Genomic DNA, 14,073 nt, shown 5'->3' with positions numbered 1-14,073 from the left:
GGGAAAAATAAGTTAGGATAAGTTAGAATTCATCAAAATTAAAAAACATTTTGTGCATCAAAGGACACAATCAAGAAACTGAAAAGACAATCCAAAAATGTGAGAAAACATTTGCAAGTCATATATCTGATAAAGTTCTAATATCCAGATTGCATAAGGACACTTCAAATTCAAAAATAAAAATACAAATAACCCAGTGTAAAAATCAGCAAGGCGTATGAATAGACATTTATCTACAGAAGATGTGCAAATAGCCACCATACCCATGAACAGTTGCTAAACGTTGTCAATCATAAGAGAAATGCAAATCAAACCACAATAAGATACTACTCACATCTACCAGGAAGTCTAAATTTTTTTAAAATGAAAAATAACAAGTTTTGTTGAGAATCTGAAGAAATTGGAACTCTCTTGCAGTTCTAGTGGGAAAGTGTAATGGTTCAGCCAGTGTGGAAAACAATTTGGCATTTCCTCAAAAAGTTAAAATAGAGTTATCATATAATCAAGTGATTTTATTCTTGAGTCTCTACCCAAGAGAAATAAAAATATATGGTCACACAAACACTTGTACAAGAGTGTTCATAGTCACATTGTTCATAACAGCCAATAAGAATAAACAACCCAGATGTCTGTTTATGAATATATAAACAAATGTTGGTATATCCACACAATGGAATATTATTTGGCCATAAAAAGGAAAGACATAGAGACACATGTCACAGTATGAATGAACCTTGAAAACATTGTGCTAAAGGAAAGAAATCAGTAACAAAAGACCACATACTATGTATATGTTTCTAACATATTAAAGTTATACAAATATTGTATTATTTATTTATGTAAAGTTTTCAGAATAGAAAAATCCATAGAGACAAGAAGTAGATTAGTAGTCGCCGAGAACAGATAGAGCAGGGAATTGAGAAGTGCATAGGTTTCTGGAGTGGGGTAAGTGATAGAAATGTTCTACAATCAGATAGTGATAATGGTTGCACAATATTGTGAATATGCTAAAAGTTATGTTATTGTAAACTTTAAAAGAGTGAACTTTAAGTTTAATACATTTTATCTCAATTTAAAAACACTTTTTTTCTTACCAAAGTTCAGTTTTCAAATATTATTACATTTCCTTGGTTTCACTCTCATTCTAGCTAAAATATGAAGCTAATGTGTGTCTAACAAGATTCTCATGAGAAATAATTACATAACGTGCAGGATGTGGGAAATTAACTCAGAGAGCTTGTGTGGAAAATAGTCATGCAATGAGTTAGTTTCCATTCATTAATGGGTACTAACTTCTGTCAGTACACCGAATGTTCCTAGAGCAGGGGTCCCTAACCCCCAGTCCATGACTGGCACCAGTTCATGGCCTGTTGGGAACCCAGCAGCACAGCAGGAGGTGAGCAGCAGGCCAGCAAGCATTGCTGCCTGAGCTCTGCCTCCTGTTAGATCAGTGGGACATTAGGTTCTCATAGGAACGTGAGCCCTATTGTGAACTGTGCATGTGAAGGATCTAGGTTGTGAGCTCCTTATGAGAATCTAATGCCTGAAGATGTAAGATGGAACAGTTTTATCCTAAAACCATCCCCACCCAACCCCCTGTTTGTGGAAATGTTGTCTTCCATGAAACCAGACCCTGGTGACAATAAGAATGGAGACTGCTGTCCTAGAAAATAGTGACAATATCTGCTTTTACTTAGCACATTTTTGTTAGCGTTATTGATAGGGCCTTATGGATACTAGAGGTTTTTTTTTTAAACAGTATGTTGAATGTAATAAAAAAGTGTGAATTTACTAGTATTCATTGAGTAATGTTTTTATGCATGCCCTATATAATTAAAAACAGAATATGATGTTGGCTGAATACATTTTTAAAGTGTAGCTCTAAAAATGTACATTCATCAACAATGAAGACTACATAGATAGATGAATAAGTAACTCACACACATCACTGTTTTAGATGTGAAATTTTTCACTGAAAAGGAGAGCGTGCCTGATATGGCATATATGGCAGATTTATAGTTATCTTCCAGTAGTCAATCTACGTTTCTGCTGCTAAAATCAAGTTTTAAATGATCATGTGACCACCCAAATAAAGTCTTCTTCTTGTTGGTTGAGAGATGAGAGAAATGGAGGCACATTGGACTTGGATCACAAATGGGTATCTTAAGTTAAGGAAGGCAGGCCAAGTTGTCTGGCATGCTAGGATCTCCACCTTCTCTCTCTTGACTAATTTGTGCATGGAAAAATATACATACATAAATTTTTTTTCTCCCAATCCTCAGAAATCTTACAGTATCTGAATAGACTCGACTCTGCAATGCATTTAATTATAGAAATGTACTATGTACGTTTACTTAGATGTACTTAGAATTTAAGTCCGTGTTACCTAACGTTCATGATCAGGAGATCCTAAGATTAACCTGGAATACTTGTTAGAATTCAAATTACCAGATACCTCTCCTAGAAGTTCTGAATCTTTAGGATAAATAGGAGCACATTTATCCATACTTTTGATAACCACCCCAGTAGTATATTATTTGGCCATCTTTAAAAATGTCTTTTTAGTTATAATTACCAAAAGTATTTATGTATACTAATGTACTACCCAGTAAAAGAAAAAATGTTTTAATAAAGCTAATATTTAACATTTTGAGTTAAATATTTATGATTGTAAATTTCATTACATTTTACAATATCAAACACATAACTAAGATAATAGTTTTTCAAACTATCATTGAATAATCAAATATAGAGAATAAAAATTATTTAATCACAGGTTCTTAGAGTCAGAAAGAGTCTTCAACATCTTATATTTCATCTTATGAGCTATAGAAGGTGTCAACTGGTCCTCTAAAAATTTAAGGTTCTGATTGAGAAGGTGCTAGTTTGTTGTAGAATCCACCATAAGATAGGATTACAATAAAATCCTCAGCAATGTTTAGCTCAGGCAAAAAGTCAGCATCTGCCATAATGATGAAATTCAATTTTTCCTCCACTTTCTCTGAAAATAAAAAATAATAGAGAAGGAAAAATAATTTATTAAAGGACTATTTTTTAGTTGCCTGGATATTGCATAATATGTTTCTTAATAAGGAAGATTTGAACATAGGACAGTTTGGAAAAATCTCTGCTCCACTTCTGCAAGCAGTGGGATCCCAGCTGTTCCCTGCACAAGTTCTATTGCCATCTGGGGCTACCTGGCTTTTTCTATATGCCTAGTCTTGATTCAGTCTTCAGACCTCCTCTGACTCAAGACAGGAGAAGATTAAAGATTGTCTTATGTGTGGTTTCTGTAAACACAAAAACCAGTTAGAAAATTAAATGTGCAAAGACTTTATGAGAGGAAATAACTGTGAGAGAAAATGTGGAGGGAGGGAGGGAAGAAGGCTGGCTGAACCTTTAGACTGCAAACTCTTTCAGAATGCAGGAGATAGGAAGGGAGATTGAGTGAAAGTGTCCTGGACTGCCCTGAGCTCCAAGGAAGGTCTAGAGGCTGTCATGGAGTTCAGGTGACAAAGTAGATCATCAGAGGAGTCCCTCCTTAGCATTAATGGGCCCATTGTGATGGACTTCAGATTTCTGTATTAGATTTCTTGCTCAGTTATACTTTCTATAGTTTGGCGCTGCATCATGGAGATTACCATTCAGCACCTGGGCTTTGGAATTACATTATTCCGGTCACTAGTTTACCATTAGTAATTCGTAATAATTAAATTAAATTAATTGATTTGTACTTTTATAGAATATTTACTAGAGCTATGCTGTGAGGTCAAATACAAAAATACTTTTAGAAATGTGAATTTAGAGAAAGGTACAAGTGTGTTCCTTTAACTTTCACAGAGCTAGTACAGTTATATTCTGTGTAAACTTGTACCCAAGTCATTAGAAACATGAGTTTTCCTATAATTTTGTGATGGTTTCTTTATTACTTTAGAAGAGCTAATATTTAATCCTGTGCACTTACAATTTTTTACGGCAGAAAAGGCATCTATTGTTATAAGTCTGGCCATTGGTTGCACAGATTGGATCCATTTCTCTGGTGCAAAAAACTGATGAACTGGCATACACACTACAATCTGGCTGTTAATCATAAAGAGTAAACAGAATTTATCAGATAATGAACTTTTTGAATAAAATATTATTTATTCCACATACATAATGCTAAACAGTACATCAAAATAAAATAACTGTATTTTATATGGAGATTTCAAAGCCATACAAATGACTGAAGTTGTGTGTATAATTTAGCCTCCCTGCCCCCACTTCTCCTTGGAGCCAGATCAACTATCTGCCATTATTTCATACCATAAGAAATCATAACACTGAATTTTAATTTATCATTCCCTTGTCTTCCCAATGATTTTACTTCATACTTATGTATTCATACATGTGTGTTTGCATGTATTTGTACAACCATATAGATAGTTAGTTATATATACTATTTCTTGTTGGAAGTACTGGTAATTTACAAAAAAATGCTGTCTGTATTCTTAAATAATCTGCTTTTTCAATGTTTTGTGACCTTTATTCAGATGTTCAGAACTATAGTTCATTTTCTTCACCTCTATGTAATATTCTACTATGTGACTATATGAAAATTATTATTTCATTTACCCTTATTTGTATAACTTTTTAATGTTGTTTTGCTAGAACAACATTTCTACTTTAAACATCCTTTAACGCATATTAGATGATTATGTGCAAGACTTATACCCATTAATAAAATGTTTGAATAATAAGATATTTTTACCTTGCTTATAATGCCAAATCATTTTATACAGTTGGCAGATGCTATTTCTTAACTTTAGTGTAACAAGAACACAGGAAAGTTCTTTTGATTTTTTTTTTAATTATTTTTGTCTTTACTTGTCGAAGAATCATTCTGTTATACTTTTCGTTTCATGAAATTTGCTTTTAAAATTTATAATATAAGAAAGTTGAAAGACAACTTCCATTTTAATCAGTATTAACTTACCATATCACGAAATTTTGGTGAAGGTGCAAAAGAAGTTTCTGCAACCAATGCACAAAGGACAAATTAAAATTAAGAAGAAGCAGTGGGGAAAGCATAATTTCTTATGGAAGCACATGTACTTCTTAGTAACAGAAAAATATGTAAATTCTTTACTCATGACCCTAACGGTAATAAAGTAAGCTTTTGTGGCAATATTGATACAATACATTCCTAAAATGACTTCAAGGCTGTAAATATTTTGTTAGTACCAAATTAAGATCACTTGTGACAAATAATTTTATGCATTGTTTAATAACTCCCCAAATCTCCTTTTGAAGGTACCATACTGGATTTTTTTTTTTCATTTTTACAGATGAGACAGCCAAGTTAGACAAGTCAATGCCTAAATGACTTACTTAATATGAATACATTAATTAGTACTCAGTTCTAATATAAAGGATCTATCCAACACCTCACAGTTGCTTTATTCTGATATTCATGAGCCACTTGGAGCTTTAAGAAAGACAGATAACTTGTCAGCAGAAGGATCGGTGAGTCTTCTTACACGAGGCCTTGACTTTAGTCGACTCAGAGCTGACAAGCAAAAAATCAGATTGTCAAGGAATATCGGGAAATGAGAAAAGCAATTCACTAATTCAATTTTTTATAAAGACACTTATTCCCTACTTCATTTTACCAGTTTAAGAATGGCCAATCCAACAAAACAGGCCCTTCATTCCTAGGTTAGAGCAGTTATTTACTACATTTTCTAAGAAATGTGAAATACTTCATGCAGGACTGAAAAATTTACTCACCAGAGTGAAGAAGAAATACCAAGGCAATGATGAAAATAGCTTTGATCCATGATGAGAAGAAATACATTTTATGATGTCTGTGGATGAAACCTTTAGAAATATTTAAAACACATAGAACAGGAAAAAATTACCCATTTCTAAATGAAAGTTTCTCAGAGGTAAAGGAACTATTCTAACCCTCCAGATTACTAATCATTGTGGGCTCTTCCCTTCATTCTTCCCCAACCTTCGGGAACAGCAAGACATGACATGTGATTAGAAGGCTCTGAAAGACTTGGAAACCTCAGGAAAAATCCTCTTCACACATTTAAGAAAAAGCTGTTCACTCTCCCAACCCTCTGGGTTAGCCAACAAGGAGCCTGGCTACATTTAAGGCAATATCCGCATTGAAATCTCAATTTTCCTCAGAAAATAGAAACCGTTATTTCAGGAAGGATGAATCTGGAGCAGTGCTCACGACAACCAGACACCAGGGCTGTGAACTCCGACCCCACACATTGAAAATAGAAAAGTGGTGGTAAATGAGGCCCACAGCTCTAGAGACTGTGTTTATTTCATTTACCTTTTACTTCTCCAGCACCTCTACCTAGCTAAGGAGTCTCCTTTACTGATCTGTTGATGAGCTTTATGGGGGTAAGACAGACAGATGGCCCAGGGCAGATAACACACAGAAGTATGAGGATTTCTGCCTGGAAGCTGTGAAGTAGCTCCTGTGACGTACCTCACATTTTTCTCAGCAGATCTTCACTCAGCAGGAGGTTTGGGACAATCTGATCTGATGTATCCAGAAGTCATAAGAGTACTTAGAGATCCAAGATAGAGGGCAGATGTGAAAGCTTTCCAAGAAGCTGAGTTGGAAAAGGCAACAGCATAAAAGAAAAAGAAAAATGAGTTTGGGGAATTGTAATTAATTTAGACACTTAGTATTTTGCAACCTTAGAAACTTAATTGGAGATGTGGATTTTATTAGACTTTTTATTTGGAAGTAAATGTAAATTTACATAAAATTGTAAGTACAAATGCAGAGTCCTTGGGTTCCCTCTTATCAACTTTGTAAATGAGAACATCTTGTAAAACTAGAGTACAAATTCATAACTGAGAATAGACATTACCTAGAGACATTTAACTCGCATCCAATTCCAGGTCCTAGAGTCCGAGGAGTAGGATAGCTTTCTGTGACTGTGGTTAAAATGCCGGAGGTATGGGTGTTGCGATGGTGGCCACAAAGTTAGGATTCATCATGCAGGCACAGAGAGAAATTCAGGCTCCACAGCCTGGCACAGTGCCAGCCCAAAACTGCAGTTGCTGCAGTGCTCTAGGCTTGGACGTGTGCAATGTGGTCACATAGCTGGAGTCTGAAATATTGACAGTTGTGAAGGAGCTGTGGAGCTGAGATCTGGAGAGTGGGCATGAGTGAAAATGCTGTGACTCTTGGGTTAGGAGCTTGCACAGGGTTGGGAGAGATAGAGTGTTACATCAATGCCTGTTTATTGGATGTGAACTCAGTTAGATCTCCTGTTGTTACCTTCACCGCAAGAGATTCCAGTGGCTTCTACAGACCAGGTTAGTGAAGGTTACATGACTGATACTGATACTGATAGTCATCATCCTTCTTCTCTGTACCTAGCCTTCTCTAGACGTCTAACCAATCTCTCCAAGGAGCCTTTCTGTGTGGTTACTCTCCATTTTTTTGTTTGTTTGTTTGTTTGTTCATTTGTTTTGTTTTGCTTCACTGTGTTACTGTGGATTTTTTTACTAAAATTTTATTTTATGTTTAATTTTTGTTTAATTTCCTTCTCCACCACCTCTACCTAGCTAAGGAGTCTCCTTTATTAATCTGTTGATGAGCTTTACGGGGGTAAGACAGATAGATGGCCCAGGGCAGATAACACACAGAGGCATGAGGAGTTCTGCCTGGAAGCTGTGTGAAGTAAATTTTGTATAATTTAATTTATATATAAATGCTAGGTGTATATATTTATGGGGTACACAGGATACTTTGATACAAGCATGTAATGCATAATAATCATATTACTGTACATTCTTAATTGAACCCTTGGCCCTCCCTTCAAAGGCTATTTTTGTTTGTGGATAACTGTCTTTGTGTGTGTGTGTGTGTGTGTGTGTGTGTGTGTGTGTGTGTGTGTGGATGAAGGCTGGTATCTGCCACTCCACCTTATTGCTGATGAGACTCCCTACTAGCTTTTATTGAGTAACTTTTTGACAATATGACAATTCAGAGTTGTGTTTCTTCACAAATTAAAAGGCATTTCTTCTGTTTGAAGAAGAATTTAAAATGCCTTCTGTTTAAAGGCATTTCTGAATCTCCACATGAGAATTATGTCTCAAAGATTTTGAGGTTGTCCCTGACTTATGATGAATTTACTTATGTTTCTTTGACTTTGCAATAGGTTTATTAAGATTAACCCCGTTGTTAGTCTAGGAGTATCTGTAAAATTTTTCAACTTTATGATGGGTTTATCAGGGTATTAAATACATTTTTGTCTTATGATATTTTCAACTTATACTGAGCTTATAGATACATAACCCCATCGTAAGTTGAGGAGAATCTGGAGTATGTTTATGAGTAATTTTTTTGTCTCCTAGTAGTTAGCAATTCAATTTTGGTGGGTTGGATCACTGTTGTGGAATCTGAATGGTTTATCAGACCAAATAACACAGTCACCTCTATTTAGATATTTGCATTTACTCTTGCTGTTAACATTATTCTTCAAACAATTTAAGCAAAGCTCTAGTACAAATTGTATCATAGTATGTGTGTGATTCTTTTATAGAATGGTGTTGCCTTTAAAAATGCAGGGCTTACAAGTGCAATGTTACAGTGTATGATCATTTATACACCATGATTTTAGATTATTATATTATAATTTATATGTAATTTATACACTCATGATTTTAGATTATGTTTATCCTGAACAAGTTGAGTTAAAGTACCCACTTAGATAAAATTGGTTAGATTGTTTCATGAGGCAGTTTCTAAAGTCGAGTACATGGTCTTTGAATAGGTGTTCTTAAAGTAGATGAAGATAAAATGAAGTTTGATGGTGACCAAGAGAACTTTACAGAAATCTCTTCTGGAGGTTCTGAATCTTTAGAACAGAGGAAATCTAAAGTATCTGTACATTTTATAAACACCTAAGTAATGTGAAACTTGATCTTTGGAAAGTATTTCTTTGTTTATAGGTACATATACACATGTCTTAACCTACTACCATAAACAAAAAGGCCTTTTAATGAATATAATAAAATATTTTAACATTTTATTGTGCAAAATATTTACATATATACATTGTGTTGGGCTTTATATTATCAAACAAAAAATTAAGATAGTTTTTTAAGCTGTCATCGAATAATTGAAGATAGAGAATAAAAATCTTGCAATTATAAGACCTAAGAGTTGGAAAGAGAAGAGCATTGAATATTTGGTATTTCATATTGTGTCCTATAAGAAAAATGACTTGCTCTTCTAGGAATCAAAGACGCTGATTGTGAGACTCATTGATTATAGAATCCACTGCAAAATGATATCACAATAAAAGCTATGGGAATGTGCAGCTCCAGCAAAATGTCAGCATATACGATAATGAATAAAATTAAGTTTGCCACCACTTTGTAGAGAGAGTCAGAGAGAAAAAAAAAAAAAATGAATCATTAACAGAACACTCTGAACTCCCTGGCAGTACACAGAATGCTTCTAAATGAGGAGGATTTGAACTTGGAACACAATGGAGAAGATATGCTTCACTCCTACCCGCAACTGGGCCCCACCTTCTCTTCAACCCCACTTATATCCTTTCCTCATTATGGGGATACTTCCCCCTTCCTACTTGCTCAGTTATGACTCAATCTTTAGAGAAGACCTACAAAAAATTGGCATTCTATTATGTTATTCTAGGTCCTCCATGAGACAAACATAATTTTGGGATTAAATGGGCAAAGATTGTATAAAAGGTACCTCCTATATAAGAAATTTGGAAGTAAGGTATAAAAGGTTGGGAAAGCCTTACACCACAAACTTTTCCGGAGTAAAGGAAAGAGGGAAGGTAGTCTGGCTAGAAGTGTCCTGGACTGCCTTGAACTCTAAGAAATGTTTGAGGGGGGGCGGAGCAAGATGGCCGAATAGGAGCAGCTCCAGTCTCCAACTCCCAGCGCGAGCGACACAGAAGACCGGTGATTTCTGCATTTTCAACTGAGGTACTGGGTTCATCTCACTGGGGAGTGCCGGACGATCGGTGCTGGTCAGCTGCTGCAGCCCGACCAGCGAGAGCTGAAGCAGGGCGAGGCATCGCCTCACCTGGGAAGCGCAAGGGGGGAGTCCCTTTTCCTAGCCAGGGGAACTGAGACACACAACACCTGGAAAATCGGGTAACTCCCACCCCAATACTGCGCTTTAAGCAAACAGGCACACCAGGAGATCATATCCCACACCTGGCCGGGAGGGTCCCACACCCACGGAGCCTCCCTCATTGCTAGCACAGCAGTCTGTGATCTACAGGCAAGGCAGCAGCGAGGCTGGGGGAGGGGTGCCCACCATTGCTGAGGCTTAAGTAGGTAAACAAAGCCGCTGGGAAGCTCGAACTGGGTGGAGCTCACAGCAGCTCAAAGAGTCCTGCCTGTCTCTGTAGGCTCCACCTCTGGGGACAGGGCACAGATAAACAACAACAACAACAACAACAACAAAGCAGCTGAAACCTCTGGAGAGGCAAACGACTCTGTCTGACAGCTTTGAAGAGAGCAGTGGATCTCCCAACACGGAGGTTGAGATCTGAGAATGGACAGACTGCCTGCTCAAGTGGGTCCTTGACCCCTGAGTAGCCTAACTGGGAGACATCCCCCACTAGGGGCAGACCTACACCCCACACCTCACATGGTGGAGTACACCCCTGAGAGGAAGCTTCCAAAGCAAGAATCAGACAGGTACACTCGCTGTTCAGCAATATTCTATCTTCGGCAGCCTCTGCTGCTGATACCCAGGCAAACAGGGTTTGGAGTGGACCCCAAGCAATCTCCAACAGAGCTACAGCTGAGGGTCCTGACTGTTAGAAGGAAAACTATCAAACAGGAAGGACACCTACACCAAAACCCCATCAGTACGTCACCATCATCAAAGACCAGAGGCAGATAAAACCACAAAGATGGGGAAAAAGCAGGGCAGAAAAGCTGGAAATTCAAAAAATAAGAGCGCATCTCCCCCTGCAAAGGAACGCAGCTCATCGCCAGCAACGGATCAAAGCTGGACGGAGAATGACTTTGACGAGATGAGAGAAGAAGCCTCCAGTCCATCAAACTTCTCAGAGCTAAAGGAGGAATTACGTACCCAGCTCAAAGAAACTAAAAATCTTGAAAAAAGAGTGGAAGAATTGATAAATAGAATAATTAATGCAGAGAGGACTATAAACAAAGTGACAGAGATGAAAACCATGACACGAGAAATACGTGACAAATGCACAAGCTTCAGTAACTGACTCGATCAACTGGAAGAAAGAGTATCAGCAATTGAGGATCAAATGAATGAAATGAAGCAAGAAGATAAATCTAAAGAAAAAAGAAGAAAAAGAAATGAACAAAGCCTGCAAGAAGTATGGGATTATGTAAAAAGACCAAATCTACGTCTGATAGGGGTGCCTGAAAGTGAGGGGGAAAATGGAACCAAGTTGGAAAACACTCTTCAGGATATCATCCAGGAGAACTTCCCCAACCTAGTAGGGCAGGCCAACATTCAAATCCAGGAAATACAGAGAACGCCACAAAGATACTCCTCGAGAAGAGCAACTCCAAGACACATAATTGCCAGATTCACCAAAGTTGAAATGAAGGAAAAATCTTAAGGGCAGCCAGAGAGAAAGGTCGGGTTACCCACAAAGGGAATCCCATCAGACTAACAGCAGATCTCTCGGCAGAAACTCTATAAGCCAGAAGAGAGTGGGGGCCAATATTCAACATTCTTAAAGAAAAGAATTTTAAACCCAGAATTTCATATCCAGCCAAACTAAGTTTCATAAGTGAAGGAGAAATAAAATCCTTTACAGATAAGCAAATGCTTAGAGATTTTGTCACCACCAGGCCTGCCTTACAAGAGACCCTGAAGGAAGCACTAAACATGGAAAGGAACAACCGGTACCAGCCATTGCAAAAACATGCCAAAATGTAAAGACCATCGAGGCTAGGAAGAAACTGCATCAACTAACGAGCAAAATAATCAGTTAATATCATAATGGCAGGATCAAGTTCACACATAACAATCTTAACCTTAAATGTAAATGGACTAAATGCTCCAATTAAAAGACACAGACTGGCAAACTGGATAAAGAGTCAAGACCCATCAGTCTGCTGTATTGAGGAGACCCATCTCACATGCAGAGACATACATAGGCTCAAAATAAAGGGATGGAGGAAGGTCTACCAAGCAAATGGAGAACAAAAAAAAAGCAGGGGTTGCAATACTAGTCTCTGATAAAACAGACTTTAAACCATCAAAGATCAAAAGAGACAAAGAAGGCCATTACATAATGGTAAAGGGATCAATTCAACAGGAAGAGCTAACTATCCTAAATATATATGCACCCAATACAGGAGCACCCGGAATCATAAAGCAAGTCCTTAGAGACTTACAAAGAGACTTAGACTCCCATACAATAATAATGGGAGACTTCAACACCCCACTGTCAACATTAGACAGATCAATGAGACAGAAAGTTAACAAGGATATCCAGGAATTGAACTCATCTCTGCAGCAAGCAGACCTAATAGACATCTACAGAACTCTCCACCACAAAGCAACAGAATATACATTCTTCTCAACACCACATCACACTTATTCCAAAATTGACCACATAGTTGGAAGTAAAGCACTCCTCAGCAAATGTACAAGAACAGAAATTATAACAAACTGTCTCTCAGACCACAGTGCAATCAAACTAGAACTCAGGACTAAGAAACTCAATCAAAACCGCTCAGCTACATGGAAACTGAATAACCTGCTCCTGAATGACTACTGGGTACATAACGCAATGAAGGCAGAAATAAAGATGTTCTTTGAAACCAATGAGAACAAAGATACAACATACCAGAATCTCTGGGAAACATTTAAAGCAGTGTGTAGAGGGAAATTTATAGCACTAAATGCCCACAAGAGAAAGCTGGAAAGAACTAAAATTGACACTCTAACATCACAATTAAAAGAACTAGAGAAGCAAGAGCAAACACATTCGAAAGCTAGCAGAAGGCAAGAAATAACTAAAATCAGAGCAGAACTGAAGGAGATAGAGACACAAAAAACTCTCCAAAAAATCAATGAATCCAGGAGTTGGTTTTTTGAAAAGATCAACAAAATTGATAGACCGCTAGCAAGACTAATAAAGAAGAAAAGAGAGAAGAATCAAATAGACGCAATAAAAAATGATAAAGGGGATATCACCACCGACCCCACAGAAATACAAACTACCATCAGAGAATACTATAAACATCTCTATGCAAATAAACTAGAAAATCTAGAAGAAATTGATAATTTCCTGGACACTTACACTCTTCCAAGACTAAACCAGGAAGTAGCTGAATTCCTGAATAGACCAATAGCAGGCTCTGAAATTGAGGCAATAATTAATAGCCTACCAACCAAAAAATGTCCAGGACCAGATGGATTCACAGCTGAATTCTACCAGAGGTACAAGGAGGAGTTGATACCATTCCTTCTGAAACTAGTCCAATCAATAGAAAAAGAGGGAATCCTCCCTAACTCATTTTATGAGGCCAACATCATCCTGATACCAAAGCCTGGCAGGGACACAACAAAAAAAGAGAATTTTAGACCAATATCCCTGATGAACATCGATGCAAAAATCCTCAATAAAATACTGGCAAACCAAATCCAGCAGCACATCAAAAATCTTATCCACTATGATCAAGTTGGCTTCATCCCTGGGATGCAAGCCTGGTTCAACATTCGCAAATCAATAAACGTAATCCAGCATATAAACAGAACCAAAGACAAAAACCACATGATTATCTCAATAGATGCAGAAAAGGCCTTTGACAAAATTCAACAGCCCTTCATGCTAAAAATGCTCAATAAATTCGGTATTGATGGAACGTATCTCAAAATAATAGGAGCTATTTATGACAAACCCACAGCCAATATCATACTGAATGGGCAAAAACTGGAAACATTCCCTTTGAAAACTGGCACAAGACAGGGATGCCCTCTCTCACCACTCCTATTCAACATAGTGTTGGAAGTTCTGGCTAGGGCAATCAGAGAAGAGAAAGAAATCAAGGGTATTCAGT

This window comes from Macaca thibetana, chromosome 6, assembly GCF_024542745.1.
Source record: "Macaca thibetana thibetana isolate TM-01 chromosome 6, ASM2454274v1, whole genome shotgun sequence".
In the NCBI taxonomy this organism is placed as follows: Eukaryota; Metazoa; Chordata; class Mammalia; order Primates; family Cercopithecidae; genus Macaca; species Macaca thibetana.
Note: the sequence above shows the minus strand (reverse complement) of the source record.